Source organism: Neomonachus schauinslandi, chromosome 4 (genome assembly GCF_002201575.2).
Source record: "Neomonachus schauinslandi chromosome 4, ASM220157v2, whole genome shotgun sequence".
In the NCBI taxonomy this organism is placed as follows: domain Eukaryota; kingdom Metazoa; phylum Chordata; class Mammalia; order Carnivora; family Phocidae; genus Neomonachus; species Neomonachus schauinslandi.
In genome coordinates, this window is record NC_058406.1 from 18,954,349 (window position 1) to 18,968,897 (window position 14,549).

At 47.9% G+C, this 14,549-nt stretch overlaps 1 protein-coding gene across 1 annotated transcript in view; it reads right to left on the reverse strand.

Moving 5' to 3' along the window:
- PAFAH2 (platelet activating factor acetylhydrolase 2) overlaps window positions 1-3,803 on the reverse strand; it is a 30,174-nt gene extending 26,371 nt beyond the window's left edge. The window contains exon 1 of the mRNA XM_021683571.2: window positions 3,796-3,803. The gene's annotated coding sequence lies outside the window, so the exon portion shown is untranslated. The remainder of the gene's footprint in view (window positions 1-3,795) is intronic.
- Window positions 3,804-14,549: the final 10,746 nt, after the last annotated feature.

Below are 14,549 nucleotides of genomic sequence, written 5' to 3' on the forward strand. Positions count from 1 at the left end.
TCTCCCTCTGCCGCTCCTCCTTCTTGAGCTCTCTTGCTCTCTTTCTCAAATAAATAAATAAAATCTTAAGAAAGAAAGAAAAAGAGAAAGAAACAAACTAAGATCCTGATGCAGTCAGCGGACTGATTAGCCAGAGTGAAGTTGAGTATGTGCTGCTTAGTCTCAAACCCTGACCCCTCGCCGCTGGGGGGCACACACATGGAAGACCTAGGGCAAGGGCGCATGATGCATGTCACGCACATGACAATGAAGCAGCTCCAAGTTCTAACTGCCAAAAAAGAGGGTCAGATAAGAGGATCAGATGCAGGAGTTCTGAGAAGCACACTTCTGTAGCTTGGCAGCAGAGGGCAGAGGAAGATGGCAAAAGTTGACTTTCAAGTAGAAGAAAGTGCATGAGCTAAGGCACAGAGGTAAGAAAGCACATGTGAGAAGAGAAAGGTGTGAGAGATTTGGAGGGCAGCAATCTCTCTAGCGCTAGGCTAAGGAGCTGGAATCTACCCTGGAAACGGGCGATATTAAGTCTGAAGGAGCCAAGTTTAAGCCTAGCTCCTTTGCTGCCTAGCTCTTTAACTTTGGGCAGATCCTCTGACCTCACTGAGCCTGATTCCTCATGGGTACAATAGGAAACTATCCATCCTCGTAGGGTTGCTCGAGAGATAAAATGAAATAATGCATTTAAAGCACCTCGTGTAGTATGGCTCTCATGAAGTATTCAGGAAATATTTGTTGATCGAGTGAAAAAGTAGAAACAATGGGAATTGGCAAATGAGTGGATTTGGGGAGGCAAGGGAGACAGAAGAGCCAAAGATGAGTCAGGTTTCAGGATTGGGTGACCAGATGATAGTAACTTCTTATGGGAAGAGATTTCAGTCTTACCCCATATAGAGAACAGTGCTTGGGATAGGAATCAAGATGAGTGGAGTTAAAAAATGGCTAAACAGAAGGGAGTAGAACTCTCTAGTACTCCTGGAAAGTTTCTGGAAGAATCTTTAAGTTTGGAAATAAATACAAAGTATAATTGGCCAGAACGAGGCATGCACAAAAATGAATCTGCATTCCCTGGGCTCACATTAACTGATGCCCAAGGAAGATGGGGAGATGGGAAAATTCAATTTTGCCTAAGAGACACACACCCAGAGTATCCAGAGTCATTTCTAATAAATGCCATAGAATTTTCCAAGGAAATCAGCCCACGTGTCTCTACCTTCTTTTGTTCACCTCATCCAAACAATTCACTGTGGTACCTGTTTAGAAGCCCCTCCACCCATGCAAGCCTGCCCCACCCATCAAGGCCCAGTGAAATCTCTGGTTCTCTGTGCTTTAACAAGTCCTTCCACCTGCCCTCCTCTCAACCAGAAGCACTGTCCCCATCCCTCACCTGCTAACCAATCATGGGCTGCCTTAGGATAGCTCTTGGATAATTACCTATTCTAGCAGTTTTCAATCAGTGACTTGCCTACAAGTGGTCCAAGTAGAACCCAGTTCAGAGGCTCCTGAGTCTATTGTCACAGTCACCTGGGAAACTTTCAAAAATATAGATTTTAGGGCCCTCATTCCCAGAGGTCAGTTTTTGTTTTTGTTTTTTTTAAGATTTTATTTATTTATTTGACAGAGAGAGACACAGGCACAGAGGGAACACAAGCAGGGGGAGTGGGAGAGGGAGAAGCAGGCCTCCCACCGAGCAGGGAGCCCGATGCGGGGCTCGATCCCAGGACCCTGGGATCATGACCTGAGCCAAAGGCAGACGCTTAACTACTGAGCCACCCAGGCGCCCCCAGAGGTCAGTTTTTAAAAGCTTCCCATGTTTCTCACCAGCAAGGTCTGAGAACCTCTGGTCCAGACGTTACATAGGACTTTTTATTCAGAGATGCATCCATGCAACAAACATTTACTAAGTGTATACAATGTTCCAGCCCACCATTTTATAGTAATGAAATGATAATGACTATGATTTCACTTGGTTCAATCCCCATGGCCACCTAGAAGCATGTTCCTGCCAGTCACAAGGCTTAATGTGGCGCCCTGCATAGAACTGGTCTCAATAATTAACTTATCCAATGAATCTGATTTAATTTTTACACACTTATGCTTCATTTATTTGGATATACATACCATATAAAGGCTGTGTTTTATACTTCTTTGTAGGCCGAACCATCTACCTTCATGCTTTTCTTATGTAGTAAGGAGCCACGAAATGCTCCTTTACTTGGCTTTGATTTAAACCCTCTCAATTCTTTAATCTGTCTTTTTTACCCAAAAATAACACTATATGGTATAGTGTAAAAAGAAAAGGCTTTGGTGACAGTCTGAATTCCAATTCTTAATTGGCTGCGATCTTGAGCAAGTTCCTTAAATTCTAAGCCTCTGAGAATTTAACCATATGACAGAAATAATAGCACTCATGAAGTTGTCGATGAGGATTAAATGAAATAATGTATATAAAACACCTAACATGTAGAAGGCACTATAACGAGAGATGGTAGCTCTAACTACAATAGTTATAGCATGACCTCTCTGAGCCTAAGTTCCTTATAAGTAAAATGACGACACTTCAAAAGTTAAATTCAAATGAGGAAATATATAAAAATTAAAAAAAATAAGTAAATAAGAAAAGTGATATTGTCTAGGGCTTGGTACATTTTAAGTGCTCACAAAATGTTAGAAATTAATTAATAATGCTATTGCATCATACCCGGCCAAGGGGTCAAGGTCTCTTCCATTTTTTCTGTATTAAAACCCCTTTGACAAAATGGATTCTTTCCTCCCAGCCTTTCTGAGTCTGAAACACCGCAGCGAAAGTCAGAGTGTACTAAAAAGGCCCACAAGAGACCAGGAGATGGACAGTGCCTACCATGCAGCTGTGTCCTATCTCCTGCCGGGGTCCTGTTTCCAGTGAGCTGAAACCAACCACCCTTTCACCAGCTGTGTGCACTTTTCATCACTGGCTATTTCAGGACAGAGTCCAAGAGAAGCACTTCTCGGGGGCTTCCTTTCAGACAAAGCTTTCTGGAGACTTAAAGCTCATTAGTCTGGAAGAAGTGAGGAAATATCCTGCTCTTGGATAATGGAGACACCAAGCACACTCAAGGGGCAGGCTTGAGCAACAAGGGGGCAGATAGAAAAGGACCCAAGATGAGTGTTCGAGAGCATTAATAATGATAATAAAAATAACCTCTCTCGCTTGTGGAGGCTTTACAGTTTAAAAGAGCTCTTTCATACATATTAGCTTATTGGCTCCGCAAAAGAGCCTCATCTTAAGACTGACAGAGCAACTGCCATCTCCATTTTGTAAATGAAGAGCGGAGTCCCAGGGAGATTGCTTGATTTGCCCAAGGTCACACAGCGAGTGAGCTGCAGAGGTGGTCTAGACCCCGGGTCGGCTGAGTCCGGGCTCTTCCACGGAGTGGAAAGAAGGAATGGCGACCCTTCTTCCACTAGCATGAAACAGCGGAAAGTGAAGGGAAGAGAGAAGCACACCGGCGGCGTGGTGCCTAAGAAGCCCAGGTTTCGCGGAGGTCACGTTGTGTGCTGCGGCTGGGGCTGTGGGGGGCTGGGTTCTACCACCAGAGCTCAGGGTGGGAGTCCAGGGGCGCCGGGACAGCAGGCGCGAGCTGACAGTGGGAGTGTTAAGGGTGCGGGTAGATATTGGAGGTGTCTGAATAGGAAACAGAAAAGGATGAAGGATTAATGCGGGGTTACTGGGAATGAGACGAGCAGCCCCCAAACCCGGCTGGAGGATGAAAAAGTCGGCTGATAGCTCCGTTCAGAACAAGAGCTTTCTCCAAACCAACTTACCCAGTCAAGTTGAGCCCTCAGAAGTAACCCAGAAGGTCAACTCCACGGAAACCAGAAACTACTGCGGTGCTCGTGGCCCTTTGGTAGGTGTAGTTTCCAGAACTCATCATTGACGCCTAAAAGCGTTCCCCTCCTCTCGCCTGGAACTACAATTCCCTAGGTGCATCGCGCAAGATGGAGCATTGCGACCCTAAGACTACAATCCCCAGAGTTCCAAGCGGCCCTTCATTGTTGAATGAAACCGCCGAAGGCCCGGGATGCGGCGCGATTCCTCCCCCTGGTGGTCTGAGGCGTCGCCGCCACGATTACAAGGCTCGGGCGGAGGGCTATTGCTTAGAGTTCCGGTTAGTAACCCTCCGCCTCACCATTCCTCAAATAATCCCCGGGCGTGCCTACAAGTAGCCGTGGTTTCTTTTTATTTTCAGGGAGGTCCGGGGATTGGGGGGGAAGGTCTGAGCCTTTTTTGGTTACCCCCACTCGGCGCTCTGTGAGAATATGAAACTGGTCATTCAAGTTAAGCGCACATTTTCTACCAACCCATACCTGTTGACACTTGTGATTTTCCATTGTCCTTCAGAAGCTCGCCGACAGAGAACGGGGAGGAACCTGAGTGATCACTGGTCCTCCCGGCCTCCAGCCCAGCCCCTCCATCCGTCATCACTTTACTGCCCCTATGCTGGTTCTTAGGGACACGGTGGTGAGCAAGATACTGTCCCTAGCCTCAAATTAAATCACAATCTAGCGGAGGATTCCGACAAATGAAGATTACAGCACAGCGATATGCGCTCTAATAGGGGGAAAAGGGGGTTGTGGGAACCCTGAAAGGGGGCACCTGCGCAGGCTTCTGGGAAATGGGACCGTGTCAGCAAGTCTTCTTAGAGATCTTAGAGATATTAAAATTGAGAATTGAGGGATAGGACTTAGCCAGGAGTACAGGGATTGTGAAGAATGTCTTATATTCAGGCTGGAGCACAGAAGGGTGAGGGATGGAATGGAGAGACACCTGAGGAGGTAGGTAGAGCCACATCCTCAAGAGTCTTGTAAGCTTCTGTAAGAAATTTGGATCATTCAAGCGATTTAAAAACTTTCAACAGCTTCCAATTACCTACTGAATGAGGTCCCAACTTTTTCGCTTTGATGCAGGCAGGCGGGGTCTGAGGACCCAAAGGGGGTCCTGCGGGACTAGCCAAGAGGGTCCTTGGCTTCATGCAGGATGGAAACCAAACTCGATCCAGCAGGAGGTGAAAGTGGTTTATTGAGGATATAGAAACAGCAGATACAGAACATATGGGAGACTCAGAAAGGAAAGGAGCATGAGTCTTATCTTTGCCTGGGGTCTGGGGGATTTATTGATGATCATGGTTTGATGCACGTGTCCTCTCAGGCATCCAGGAACTGGTCAGAACAAGGTCAGGGTCCAGATGTCCATCCTAAGTCACTCACTCCTTGGAGTCACTCACTCCTTGGTCTTGGCGTTGAGATGTCTAGCGCCAGTGGTCTGGAATATGCACATGATGGCTTTGCCCAGGAGTTCCTTAGATATTATCTATTGTGCTGGAAGACTCCAAAGATATCATTAACTCTTCGTGCCTTACAAGGAGGACATACATACGATAAAGCATGTTTGTGTAGGGCGGGGGTGCAGGTCTAGCAAGAATAGAAGCCCAAAAAGGAGCAAAGGAAAAAAAAAAAAAAAAACAGCTTTTCCTCTCACGTGGTCTCTTTGGCTTCCCTGCCTCAGCTTGGCATTGGAGGTCCTCCTCAACCTGGCCCCCCACTATTTCCCCAGAAGTGTTGCTCACTCTGACAGGGATCTCCTCTCTTCTGCTCTGCCTCCAGCTACCTTCACCTCCTCGCCATTCTCGAGATGTATCGGGTTTTTGTTGTTACCTCCAACCCTTTACTCATGCTCTTTCCTCCACTAGATGCTGCCCTGCCTGGTGGCCTGTCTAATCCTGTTCTTTCTTTAAAAGTCAGCTAGGCTCTCCTCCCTGTGAAGCTTCCCTGATTCCTCCAGTCCCAGAGGACCTCTGCCCCCTCTCAATTGCTGGGATATTTGTGTGTACCTCTCATGTGGGGGCTTACCTCACACTGCCTTGTGCCATCTCCTAGGTGGGAGGTCTTAACTCTGCAAGAAATTGTGAGCTCTCTGAGGTCAGGTGCTGAGTCCTACAGGTGATCCCCACCCAGCCCTGTCTCACATACCCTCAGATCACTGGTCCAGAGTCCCTGTTTTGGTCTTCTTTAGGCTCACCCCTGCTCCTGACACTGTCACCACCACCATCCTTCCAGGAGCCATGATAAAGTCATCAGGAAAGAGTGATGGCAGCACCAGACTGTGGTAATTAAGCCCCAGATTTAATTAAAGCTGTGGTTAGTGGCAGTGACAGCAGAATGTAAAAAGCTTAGCACACATCCGAGAATGCTCTCTTTGGCACTAATTAATCGGTGCTTTGCAGCTGGCCCAGAACACCCAGGACTAACTAGAGTCCCCAGTCATGAAAGGAGCAGCTGAGGTCACTCCTCTGTCTCCTACTCTCAGACCAGCCTACGGTGGGGGTATTTGCTAGGCAACTGGACTTTAAACTTCCCAGGGACAGGGACGTCACAGCCTCCTTTACCTCCTTTGTCACTGTTAGGAAGATCCTGTTGCAAAATAGAATGCTTGAGTTCAATTGCATTTTCTTCCAATCTAGTCTTTTTTGGGATAAACAACCCAAATGTTTTAAGCTTTTAGCAAGCAGTTGATTTTCCAGGCTTTCATCATAGATCCTGTCCTCCAACAGCCCAAGGTTCCCTTCCAGTTGGCTACTATCCCACTCCAGCCTTCTCCTTGTTGCTAAGTTACTAAATTGATATTTAAGTGACCAGTTTGGATCTACTGCTCTCTCCACTACCTGCCAAAGTTGTTGGACAACACTTTTTAAAATCAAACTATAATATATATACAATAGAGGGTGTAAAGTACACTACTAGTAAGTGGACACAGCTTAATCTTTTTTTTTAGATATTTGATGTAGGTTGGGGCACCTGGGTGGCGCAGTCAGTTGGGCATCGGATTCTTGGTTTTGGCTGAGGTCGTGATCTCAGGGTCATGAGATTGAGCCTCAAGTCGAGCTCTGCACTCAGCTCAGAGTCTGCTTGTTCCTCTCTGCCCCTTCCCCCCTCACGTGCACATGAGCTCACTCGCTCTCTCGCTCTCTCTCACTCTCAAATAAATAAATAGGGGCACCTGAGTGGCTCAGTTGGTTGAGCATCCAGCTCTTGGTTTTGGCTTGGGTCATGATCTCAGGCTCCTGGGATTGAGCCCCTGAGTAGAGTCGGGAATCCGCACTCAGTGGAGAGTCTGCTCAAGATTCTCTCTCTCCCTCTCCCTCTGCCCTTCCTTGCCCCCAAACTCTCTCTCTAAAATAAATAAATCTGTAAAAAAAAAAAAAAATAGATGTAATCATCACTTAGTCTGAAATGTGGAACATTTCTAATACTCTGAAAGGTTGCCTCGTGTACCTTCCCTGTTTATAACCACTCATCCCCCAGAGGGAGCCACGATTTTTCTATCATCATCAATTAGTTTTGAGTGAGCAACACTCTGTAACTTTTGACAGTGACGTTTCATGCTCAACGACCATGAAATGGGTGATACCTGTGTAAATGCCCTGCAGTAAAAGACCACCAGAAACAGAGCTGTAATTGAATAAATTGGATACTCATTGCAGTGAGGGAGAGCAGACATGATCAGGAACTGTGGGCCATCTCAGAAAGAGGGTATCAGAAAAGACTAGAATTGGGGCTTTGTTAGATGATCTCAGGGAGGGTTGAAGGAAGCAGGGCTTTGCTCTGGATTGGATGCTATCCAGAAGTAGGGGTAATTCTATGACTGGGGATCTTTTTTTTTTTTTTTTTTTTTTAGTGTTCCATGATTCATTTTTTGTGCATAACACCCAGTGCTCCATGCAGAATGTGCCCTCCTCAATACCCATTACCAGGCTAACCCATCCTCCCACCCCCCTCCCCTCTAGAACCCTCAGTTTGTTTTTCAGAGTCCATCGTCTCACATGGTTCGTCTACCCCTCCGATTTCCCCTGCTTCATTCTTCCCCTCCTGCTACCTTCTTCTTCTTCTTTTTTTTTTCTTAACATATATTGCATTATTTGTTTCAGAGGTACAGATCTGAGATTCAACAGTCTTGCACAATTCACAGCGCTTACCAGAGCACATACCCTCCCCAGTGTCTATCACCCAGTCACCCCATCCCTCCCACCCCACCCCCCACTCCAGCAACCCTCAGTTTGTTTCCTGCAATTAAGAATTCCTCATATCAGTGAGATCATATGATACATGTCTTTCTCTGTTTGACTTATTTCACTCAACATAATACCCTCCAGTTCCATCCACGTCGTTGCAAATGGCAAGACCTCATTCCTTTTGATGGCTGCATAATATTCCATTGTGTATATATACCACATCTTCTTTATCCATTCATCTGTCGATGGACATCTTGGCTCTTTCCACAGTTTGGCTATTGTGGACATTGCTGCTATAAACATCGGGGTGCATGTACCCCTTCGGATCCCTACATTTGTATCTTTGGGGTAAATACCCAGGAGTGCAATTGCTGGATCGTATGGTAGCTCTATTTTCAACTTTTTGAGGAACCTCCATACTGTTTTCCAGAGTGGCTGCACCAGCTTGCATTCCCACCAACAGTGTAGGAGGGTTCCCCTTTCTCCGCATCCCCGCCAACATCTGTCGTTTCCTGACTTGTTAATTTTAGCCATTCTGACTGGTGTGAGGTGGTATCTCATTGAGGTTTTGATTTGGATTTCCCTGATGCCCAGCGATATTGAGCACTTTTTCATGTGTCTATGACTGGGGATCTTAATTTTATCTAGAAGGAGGGAAGATTTCACTAAGGTGAAAGCTGCCATTAGTAAGAAGCAATAGTCTCTTTTATTAGCCAGGATAGGGGCTGGCTGGTGTTTTTTGTAGCTTGGACAATGTTCAATGTTCATTTTGTCTATGTTCAGAGGTGATTACGGAGTGGTCCTGTTGGCATCTTTTTTTTTTTTTAAGATTTTATTATTTATTTGACAGAGAGAGAGAGCACAAGCAGAGGGAGAGGGAGAAGCAGACTCCCCACTAAGCAGGGAGCCAGATGCGGGGCTCAATCCCAGGACCCTGGGATCATGACCCGAACGGAAGGCAGCCACTTAACTGACTAAACCACCCAGGCGCCCCGGTCCTGTTTGTATCTTGATCCATCACGGACATGGTGGCCTCACTGATGTTGATGTTCTGTGAAATTGTGTCTGTTCAGCTTAGGAACTCAACTGAGAGTCCCAGGCCAGCTCCTGGAGATCAGGGGCTGCTTCCTTCTTTCTTATATACCAACATATGTTAATGTCTGCTCTGGGCTGGATTCTGGGTGTATAGAAATCACTTGCCTTCGTGTCCTTGGGGACCTCATGGCTGGTAGGGAAAATGGACAAGAGAATAAATACATAACACTGGAAGGCACTTAGTTAAGGGTCTGAGCCCCAGAGATAGGCGATGAACCTTTTTTTTTTTTAGATTTATTTATTTATTTTAAAGAGAGAGCGGGGAGAAGAGGGAGAGGCAGAATCCTCAAGGAGACTCCCCACTGAGCACAGAGCCCAACAAAGGGCTCGATCTCACAACCCTGAGATCATGATCTGAGCCGAAACCAAGAATTGGATGATTAACCCACTGAGCCACCCAGTGCCCTGGCTATGAAATTTAAATCCCGATCTGCCACTGACTAACTGAGATCTTGGGCAGCTACTCTTCTCTAGGCCTAGGTTTGCTCATCTGTAAACAAGGACAACAATAGCATCTACATTATAGAGTTGACGCAGGGATCAAGCGAGCTTATCCACGGATCACTGGTTACTTAAATGGCTTGGATCTGATAGGGGGCAGGGGTGGATCCAGGTTTAGTGACGCTTGAAGCTTATACAATTTGGAGAGACTGCTTTAAAAAAAAAAAGAATTTTCGATATCTTACTTTTTCAAACTTTGTAAAACATGTGGCCATGTGAACACATTGCTAGATCCCCTTCCAGGGCCTCTGAAGGGACTCGAAAGTTTAAACTTCATTACTCTCTCTACAACTCTGACTTTGGGAAGAGGCAAAATTATGCAGTAGCTTCATTCTTTTCAAATCGCTGCCTTCAAACAAGCTCTCCCAAAATACCCTTGTCCTGGCTGAAACCTGCTCGAGTACTCTTAGCTCTTTCTTGTCTTACAGCCTGGAAGTTAGTGGGCTGCTGTCAGAGGAGTCAAAGGGTCCTCCTCCGAATATAGCTACACCTACTATTTTCAGCATTGGGCCCCCGCTGGAGTCCAGATGAATCCAGCTAGGTCTAATGTCCTGTTAACAAATAGAGCAGATGCTTAATAAAGGTCAAGAATAGTAACTGTCCTTCTCTATTATTGTTAATATAACGATTCTTTCATTCAAAAAAATATCGAGCCCTTAGTATGTTCCAGGCACTATGCTCAACATGGAGATCAAGTGGTGAATCGAGAAATTAATTTCCCACCCACACGGTGATTTCATTCTAGTGGAGAGAGGCAGATAAACAAACATATAACCGAGATAATCACATGCTATGTTAAGCGCTCTACAGAAAACAGACAGGATGCTTTGGTGGAGAACAATGGTCTGGGAAGGATTCTATGACGAGTTGGCATTTGTGGGGAGCCCAACCATACACCCACCGTTTCTCGACTGTCTACTATGTCCAGACGTGTCGTTAGCAACTTTCAAATACTTTACTTCATTTACTCCCCCTGGGAAGTATGTCATAGTCTTTGTTTTTCAGACAAAAAAAACAGAGGCTCAAAAATGTAACAGGAGCGTTGATACCTGCCTCTTTTCCCCTCATCCCTTCTCTGAGGCCCCCTGCCAGCACGCTGAGGGCCCATCCACTCAAGCTCCTCCTTCTGCCTGCTTCGTTGCCCCAAGGGCTTTCTTGGGGATCTATGAACCAGGAAGGGCGAGAGGGTGTCACACCCCAAGGGCAACCTTCAGCCATCAAGGAAGTGGGTGCCTCCCCATCCTGAGCCAAGGTGATTTTGAGGTGCATTTTACACTGTCTCTCAGAGAGTCCCCAGGGGGACTGAACCCAGTGGCTGACGGCAGCAAGCCTCCCACAAATGGGCCCTGCCAGGATTAGCTCCTCTCCCCAACTCACTGCCTCCATGCCTTTACTTCTGCTTCTTGAAATCACCTCCCAAATAGACTACAAGCACCTAAGTCCCGGGGCCTGATTTGGAGGGGACTTAAGCTAAGACAGAGCCTGAGTGATTCGCCCAAGGCTGCCCAACCAAGTGGCAGAACTGGAATTTGAATCCAGGTTCACATGGATCACATTCCACAGTCTTAAACACTATGCCAGGGGACAGTGAGCCTGAAGATGGAACCCAAGCCCCTTTAGGCCCACCCCGCACCCTTCCCGTCCTGAACTTCCCTGCTCCTGTCGTCTCCTCATTTTCAGCCACCTCTTGCTCCCGGCAAAGCAAACTGCTTGGGGATATCACATTCTCCAATCTGGCCATGCCCTGCCACCCTCCATGCCTTGGCAAGTGCTGTGTCCCCTGTCTCAGCCACCCACGGTGGTCCATCTAATGTTTACCTTCACCCATCCCTGCGCCCTCCACCTGATGAACTCCAGCTGCAAGTGCCCAGCACTGACAAGAATCACGTCTATGCCAAGTGCTTGGCACACCCGATCTCATTCCACTGATACGATAATTCTGAGAGGTCAGTAGGGCCGTTCTCAGTTTGCAGGTCAGGAGACAGGGTTCACAGAGGCTGGGTGATTTACCCAAAGTCTTACAGTTAATGACTGGCAAAGCCGGGACCAAAACCCAGATCTAGCTCTTCTGCTACTCTACCTGGTACCTGGCTGGAGGGAATGGGGAGGCATTGGGGTCTCTGAGGTGGTTCCGACATTTCCCCTCTGTCAGACCTAACTCTGCAGCTAAGGGGACAACCCCCAAGGCAGTCCCTAGAGTGCCAGCTGAGAGGCTCGGGGACTATGGAGCCCAGAGGAAGGAGGCCAGGCTGAGGGGGTTTCCTGCAAAGGAAGGGGCTGGGCATCTTGCCCACCCCCACCTGGGAGGGGGAAAACTGGTGAAGGCATTACCCTTTCAATTTCCTGGCTCCTTCTATGCCTTCAGGAGTTTACGTGGCCTTGGCAATGGCCTGCTTCCCGGAATCTCTCATCAAAAATGGTTCTTGGAGGCTAGGCCAGTTCAGGGATGCCCAGAGGCCAAGGAGGTCCTGAATTCCCACTTTCAATCTTTTCTTCCTGGCCCCCAGCCTTGTTATCATCAAGCCCATCAAATGTCTGGTAAAGACTGGCCAGCCTGCAGAACATGAGCTGGCCTGGTGGGTACCAGGTTCTTGGCAGGTTTGGGATAATGGGAGTGCGTAGGGATGGAACCCTTACTAACATAATGAATGCCACGTCAGTCCCTGCTCAAAATTCTTCTAGGTCTGCTTTCAGCCTCTGTGACTAATCCTACCAACCTCACCAAAAAGCCCAGAAGCCCTTCAAGATCTGAGTCAGCTTCCTTTAGCAAGTCAGATTCACTCTTCCTTCTCCTGCAAAGAGACTGTCTGGTCCTTAGACATGCATGTGCTCAGCCACCTCCACGAGATTTAGGCTGTTTCCATTTGTGCCTGCAGCACCATTCCCATCTGCTTCCTGTCTGGTCTTCCAAAACCCAGCAGAGATGTCACTTCCTCTGGCGGATCCTGGTTGAACCCCCCTGTGCTCTTTGGTGCTTCCCAGACACGCATCGACATCCCCGTGACAAGTCTGCCTCCCCACGCGGCCATGGGCTCCTCGAGGACAAGGATGCCATCTTATTCCTCTCTGTGGGCCTAGCACAGCACCCGGCACAGTGGGTGTTGGTTAAGAGAATGAGCGAATGAGTAAGAGACACCCAGAGCAGGGGGTTTGGAAACATGAATGACTTCGTGGTCCAAGCAAGTCAAGCGAATTGTTGTAAGATGCTGGGGAACGGGAAGGATGGTGGCAAACTGGACAGAGTGATTTGCCTAAAGGAATTTGAATTCCATGAAAGAAAATAGGAGAGGCTCAGTCGGCTGAGAGTCCAACTCTTGATTTAAGCTTAGGTCATGATTTCAAGGTTGTGAGATGAAGCCCCAAGTTGGGCTCTGCGCTCAGCTGGGAGTCTGCTTCTCTCTCTCTCCCTCTGCCCCTCCCGCCTCGCACGCTCACGCTCCCTCTCTCTCTCTCTCTCAAATAAATAAATAAATTTTTAAAAACAAAAAAAAAGAAAATTGGAGAGTGAAATTCAGCCTCTGTTAACAACAATGACAACAATAATGGCTAATTACAAACTGACTCTGCACCAGAGAATAAGGTGCAGTGGTTCAGGGTGTGGACTCTGGAAATAGGCTGCCAGGTTCGTCTCAGCCCTCTTGCCTGTTAGCTGTGAGACTTGGGTCCTGTCACTTAACCTTTCTGAGCCTGTTACCTCACTTGCAAAATGGAAATAATACCACCTACCTTAGAGGCTTGTCATGAGGATTCAAAGAGTGAGTACATGGGAAGTGTGTGAAATGGTGCCTGGCCTGTGGAAAACACCCTAGAAGCGCTCCTGTTATGATTCCATGATGGCAAGAGTTCAGAGAGGGCCTCTCCGTGAAGGCGACGTGTACACAGAGCCCTGGATGGGGGAACCCATGCTGAACCCTGGAAGAAGAATGTTCGAGGCAGAGAGAAGAGCCAAGGAAAGGTCCCAAGGTGGGAAGTGGCTTTGCTGGGTCTGAGGAGTAGCAAGCAGGCAGGGGGCTGGAGTGCAGTGAGTCCGAGGGAGGGGCGGGAGACAAGGTCCTGAGGGGGTCGGCAGCGGTGAGATCACACAGGGCCTTCTAGGCCGTGGAAGGAAGCCTAAGCCTGGATTTTACTCTGTGTGATGCAAACCACTGCGGGGGAGTTTGTTTTAAAAAAGGTTTTATTATTGAGGTATGGCAAGACCAACAGGTCAGGAGACAACTACGATTGAAAAGACGGTTTGTGAAACTCACAGATCCCGAGAGAAGGAGCCATGACATGCTCCAGGGGGTCACATGGGGAAGCACCAGGTCTGTCAGGAGGCAGACGGAGCAAGGGGAAGGCCTGGACAAGAGCCTTGATTGTGGTTTCTGTGGGAGGAATGGATAAGGTAGGGGAAGGTGGTTTAGGATTGGCTAGTATGCATAATGTCCGCAGGCTCTGAGCCAGAGGGGCAGTCCCCAGTTGTCTAGCACCTGGCCCTGGGGTGAATAGTGCAGGGGGAGAGTGGCCCTGTGCCCGAGAGCCCTCCAGGAGGTGTCTGGGGGTAGGGACTCTGGACTGATCGGCTTGCATTTGAAAGGCGAGCTCAAGAATGTCTTGTTTAGGGGCGCCTGGGTGGCTCAGTCGTTAAGAGTCGTTAAGTGTTTGCCTTCAACTCAGGTCATGATCCCAGGGTCCTGGCATCGAGCCCCGCATCGAGCCCTGCGTGTCGGGCTCCCTGCTCTGCGGAAAGCCCGCTTCTCCCTCTCCCTCTCCCTCTCCCACTCACCCTGCTTGTGTTCCCTCTCTCGCTGTCTCTCTCTCTGTCAAATAAATAAAATCTTTAAAAAAAGAAAAAAGAGTGTCTTGTTTATTATCTCCAGGAACGGCTAGCCTTGGGAGGGGCCGTCCCTCGGGTGTCAGCAAGCCCCCCCCCCC